Source organism: Triticum aestivum, chromosome 7D (genome assembly GCF_018294505.1).
Source record: "Triticum aestivum cultivar Chinese Spring chromosome 7D, IWGSC CS RefSeq v2.1, whole genome shotgun sequence".
NCBI lineage: Eukaryota > Viridiplantae > Streptophyta > Magnoliopsida > Poales > Poaceae > Triticum > Triticum aestivum.
The window spans coordinates 551,517,779-551,523,716 of NC_057814.1; the positions used below are offsets into that span (position 1 = coordinate 551,517,779).

The 5,938-nt window shown below is 45.5% G+C and overlaps 1 long non-coding RNA gene across 1 annotated transcript; it reads left to right on the plus strand.

Annotated features, from left to right (window-relative positions):
• The first annotated feature begins 1,633 nt into the window (after positions 1–1,633).
• Positions 1,634–3,890, plus strand: LOC123170273 (uncharacterized). The gene is made up of 2 exons (XR_006485120.1): positions 1,634–1,974; positions 2,795–3,890. It is a non-coding gene; the product is annotated as an uncharacterized lncRNA (long non-coding RNA).
• The last annotated feature ends 2,048 nt before the right edge of the window (positions 3,891–5,938 follow it).

A 5,938-nucleotide genomic window follows, 5' to 3' on the forward strand; every position in this document is an offset into this window, starting at 1 on the left:
GCATTGTTAGTGCTTTCCTCATGTATAGTATGTTCCACTAAAGCCTGGCGTGCCACTAAATATTAGACCACATGATGGTCTGGACATCTTTTGCCATCCAACAAATGCACCAAACTGATCAATCTGGACCACTGAAATTCGCTAAATCCGACCCAAATCTGGCAGAGCTTTGGGGGAGTCTGGATAGTCCACTGAGCCCACTATCACTTGGACCACATGCCATTACATCTAATGTGCCTTTTCCCTAGGTCCGTCTGACCCACCATGCTATCCGGATTGAATGCTTATTTTATGCATACGGTTGGATGACCGACTTTCCTGCTACTGTCTGCGGACACGTCTGTACACAGTTGAAGTTGCCCTGCCAAATAAACAACCATTTTTGGAGCCCAAAGGCATCACAAGATTGTAGTAGTTTTTTTAATGGTTTCATGGGATGATACAATGGTTATTAAACACTGGATAGTATCAGTAATTGTTTTTGGGATCTCCTTTGTATTTTGGTTTTTTTAGAGAGAGAATCCTCTGTATTTTGCTTTTTTTAGAAACGCTTTGTTTTTGTTTTTTTAGAAGACGTTTTGTATTTTGCCTTTTTTAGACAAGTTTTGTATTTTGCTTGGAGTCGTAGCTTTTTTTTTTGGGTGAAACCAAGCTTTATTCAGAGAAAGCCACAATCTGTGGGATACATCGCTAGTCGTGGGGTTGGCTAAACCACACATGGCGTCCCAGACCCAAAGAAAATGCATGCTTGGCTAAACTATGTGCCTCAACATTAACGGCACAACACTCAAAAGTAAAAGTACTACTAAACAGAGGTAAATAAGCTATTAATCTTTGAGATGATGGCACCATTAGGTCCTTGATCTGAATTGTTGATTGCACCAACGACGTTCTTTGCGTCTGACGCCACTACCACATCATGGAGGTTCAAATCTTGTGCAAGGGCATGCATGCAATTGTCTCCATTATAACCGGATCGTCCACTCCTGCTATACACAAGACTGAGCTTCCCAGAAAGTTACCATTTGCATCTCTACACACTGCCGCCCTGTACCACGACGACAAACAGCGTCGACATGGATTTTTGCAAAGCCCGACGGAGGGCGTTTTGGGCGCTGGACACCAGCCTGCACTGTTGCTGCCCCTCGTCTTGAGTTTTGTTGCGCTGGTTCCTTAATTAGATCAAGCTCTCCAATAAACCTGCATATAAACCCATAAATGCTCTGGGGGCTCTGGAAGATGCCCTCATGGATGGCTTTCCGGCGCGCAGCCCATAAGGTCACCGATAGTTTGATAAATTGATCGTGTGGTAGTAGCTCCCTAAGAGTAAAGAGCCATTGCTTCGCATTTGGTTCTGAAATGTCTGCTAACTATTGCAACAACTCATCATCCACCAAAGCCCATGTGCAGCGTGACATTGTGCACTGTAACAAGGAGTGTCTCCATGAATCCGGGTGCCCACACATACCGCACGAACTTGAATCTGTCATATATCGGTGTGCTCGTACATCATTCGTTGGTATAGAGTGTTTAGATAATCTCCACAGAAACATACGGATTTTTGCTGGGACCTGCACTTTCCATAAAGTTTTCCACGCTCCTGTCTTCTGTACTTGAAGATCCCGATCGGCCTTCTAGCCATGCTTCTCTTCGCGACCTAGTGCTAAGTGCTAACAAGCATCCGGTCTGTACTTGGAGTCATAGCTGCCCTGCGACCCACTCGCACGGGCCTCCCCAGCGCACTCCGGCCCTGGCCCCGTCGTCCCCTCACTCTCCTCTCCCCCGCCGGCGCAGCAGCGAGCAGATCCTCCGATAGCCCTCGCCGCACTCTCCTCCTCGCCCCCCTCCCCATATCTGTCGGCGACGAGTGAGCTCTCGTACGCCCCGCTCCGGGGAGCGTCGCCGCCGTCCTTCCTCGCGACGGCGACGCGTGCAGCGGCGGAGCGGGAGGAGGCGCCCAATGCTCTCGTACTGGTAAGACGAACTGCACTTGGAAACCCCCCCACAAATTCACCTTGTTTTTTTTTTACCAATTATATATTAGATTTAAGTTATGAGCAACACGGTAGAAAAGAAGCCACTATTATTAGTCCATAGACGCTCTGATTTGGGGACCCCAGTCTCCTCCCCCATTACCTGATGGCTGATGCAAACACAACACCTGGGCAATAGGTAGACAATATTGCAGATTAGTCAACAAGGATTAAAAGTTCGGCTACCTGATTGGTGCATAATGCATGGATATTTGATTACAATGCACACATTTTGGTCGATGACATATCATCTGACGTCACTAGAACTATGATGTGATCACAACAAGCATATGAAGCATTTGGTTTATTCCTTTAACCTTGTATTCAGTTACTGATGTGTTCTTGCAGTAAATAATTTTACATTTAAATAGAATGCTGAATAATAAATAAATCAATGTCTGCCTCTCCTTTTATGGCAATTGATTTGTCAACAAGCATATGAAACATATGAACTATTGTTGTGATTGCATCACGTAATGAGAAAACTGCCGGCATATCTGCTACATGATTTTCTGCTTATTATGTAGGATTCGGATGACAATTGCAAAACTCAAGCTAATTCACAGTTTTGATTTATGTCTCATGCCTGGCTGCTTTTTTATACAGTAGATTCTTCATAGTAGTACTCTGCCGTAGACCGTATGAATATATGGGATCACATTATCTCTCTGAAGTGTGCCAGATACTACTGTTCTGTGCTTGCCAAGTTGAATTTAGGGGTATGGATAAGCTCAATCATCCTTTTTTTTTCTTTCCTTTAGGTCTGATGGAATACCGTCGGCAGCCAATCACCATGACGAAAAGAAGCCGTGGGACCGTCCTTGACGACCTCCCCGAGTGGATTGTCATCGAAGAGATCCTCATCCGGTTGCCACCAAAGGACGTTCTTCGCTGCCGCGCTGTCCGCAAGTTGTGGTGCAGTGCCACCTCCACCGACAAGTTCATGCTCGACAACTGCCTACGCCAGCCGTCGCTCCCTGTTATCAACCAGGATATCCCTGGGCAGGAAGGAGTCACCTTCGTTGTCTTCCGTGACAATGTTGTCGGAGCCTCTGATCAAAAACTCTGGCCAATCATTCAACACTCTAAGTTCCATAATCTCCTGGGAGCCTGTGATGGCTTTCTCATCTTGTCCGATGGATCCCATTTCTGGATCTGCAATCCGGCCACTCGCAGATGTGCTCCGCTACCACAACCTCGAGTTCCATCGTCATAGCCAGGGGGGTCCTGCATCTACATAGCTGGCTTTTACCGGCATCATCCATCTGGGGAATACCAGGTGCTCTGGTTCTCGCATGGCTGCGAACGTGGCTACATTCTCTCGGTAGGATCTGACAAGCCGAGAATGATCAGACGGCTGTCAGTGTCATGGCGTTTACCAAAATATAGGCGCGAAGGGGCTTTTGATTCCTGCTATAGTTCACAAGTCAACCACCGCGGCAGCCTGCACTGGTTAACAGGAATCTACACGGAGACTGCCGTGGACATTATGGTGTTTGACACAGTAACTGAGACGTTCCGGTGGATGCGCAGTCCTGACCAGTTGGGCCAACGGTTGTCGTTGTTAGAGATGGATGGCAAGCTTGCTTCATGCAGCAAAAATGATGCCTACATAGAGATTTGGGTGATGCAAGACTATAAGGCTGAGGCCTGGGCCTTGAAGTACCGGATTAACTTGTTAGCGATGAAGACATCACCACTATTCGACTATATTTCTAAGATGGCACTGCTTAACCAGCGTGAGCTGCTGATCTGTTGTCACAATCCATTGGACAGTCCTGACTATCTTTTGCACTGTGACATTGACGGAAAGTTTTTGGGATATTACGAAATTAAAGGGGGAACGTATTCAGTATACTTCACTAATCAGTACTTTCAGGAGAGCATGATTCCACTTCCGTATGGTGAGGTGCAAGAAGAAGGTGGTTTGGATGAGGAGCCTTCATTCTTCATAGGGCTTTAAAGTGGTTTGTATTGTACTTCTAGTTTGCCATGTATGCCTTTGGATTGTCCATCCTTTATGAGCATATGGTTCTAGTTCTTGCTTTATAATACCAGTAGAACTGAACAATTTATATGGCTGTGCTCGCACTTTTACTACCATCTGGTGCCTTTTGTTGGAGTATCTATGCTATACATCTGTGCTACTTCTTCCCCGTTTACTTTCATTTCTCATTGTTAAGTAGTGTGAATGGCACTGGCTGCAATTTAAAATGCTAATTATTTGTGCTACTAGAGAATTAGTGAAGCATTGGCAGGCCATCTAGAAATATGAGAGATGCAGTCTTATTCAATATCTTTTAGTGGATACTTTTGTAAGACAGTGTGAGAGATATGCCCTCTACCAATAGGAGTTAGTCGTGGGACTTTTGGTCGTTGGAATGGTTAGTTTGGATCTTTGCTCAGGTTAGTAGTTTGATATTCACTGCTCTGTATGCAATTTGAGTTTACTCTGAAGTAAAATTTCTTGTGGTACCAACTTCGTCCTGCTCTTTGTTGTGTGGAGATGTTTTCTTATCAGGGCTACTTGGGTAGTCGTGCAGTTTGGTTCTTAGCACAGTTCTGTTTCTTCAGTATGCTATTGTTATTTTTTTGGTACAGTGATCTGGTTCTTATGCTTGAGTTGGATTTGGCTTCTTTCTTAGTAGCAGAGCTTTGCTCCCTTCTGTTTTCTTCTGAAAATTTGAACCTGTCAGCTATAGATTTTTAAATCACAGTTTTGTGGAGAACATACACCTTTTACCACATTTCAGATGGCCGCTCCTCGTCTCATTTCTTGTATGAAGTGCCGGTTGCATTGATGATCGACCTACGTGATGTGATCAGCAACATTATGACAAAAGGGATTGTCTCATTGGTGTGATCCCTGTGAACTGGTTTCCTTAAATTCTTGCCTCTACACCGCAATCATGTTGACGTCCTTCAGGTTTTCGTATATATATTTATATTGTATTATTATGTCAGGCATGTCCAGTTTTTCTTGAATGAGTATTTTTGTTGTTTTCTCGTTGAGATGGACGAGCAGAGTAGCATCCATATACGACACTGTGACAGTGCGTATGGTCTGCACGCCGCCCCCATCTATTCTCACATATTAACATTTATTATTATTATGCAAAAAAGCCTTATAGAAGAGACCGCATCAGCACGTCGATTAATTGTCTCCTTTTGCATCTGAAAAGTAATAACGAAATCGGAAAGAACAAATTTGTAGGTACAATCCACATTTGCCATCAAGTGCTCATGAATCGCTTTTATCCACACTAGGTGAGTAAGAGCTTTTATCCACTTTGTGCATGAAGTTTCTACTGACCTAGAGGTGCAGATAATGCCTCCGGAGGAGGAGGACTGCTCGGCGAGTCACTGGTGTGTGACGACGGGGACGTTGGCCATGGCCGTCGCAGCCCGTGTCGTTTTTGGCTTTCTGGGTGCCTGGGTCAGGTCACAATAGTGTAGCAGGTTCGCCGAATCTCACCCTTCATATTTGGAAGGACGATCACTGTAATTTATAGGGTGGCATCAAACTCAGAATCGCTATATGTAAGTCCCCAAAATTTTCCCCTGGCAGGGCGGGGGAGAAGAGGCGGCAGCACTGGTGCTACGGGGATTGTTTGCCGGTGGTGAGAAGCTGGACCGGCTCGCGAGCATGGTGCTGTCGGCGCGTTCCATGAAGCTACATGTGAGGCTGAAGAACAAGCTTCTGCAACACGAAAAGCCTTCAAAACTGGGGCCAGGGAAATGCTCCCTTACCACTAAGGTGTTCTCTGATGCCTCTTGGAAGAACTCCAAATTCCTGGAAGGAAAGGAACCATTGCAAAAGGTTTAGGCGTGTATTTCCAATTCTCCGAGGGACAAAGTAACATCACAGGGATGGTTCAAGCTTATATAAGCACCGGCATCGCCTC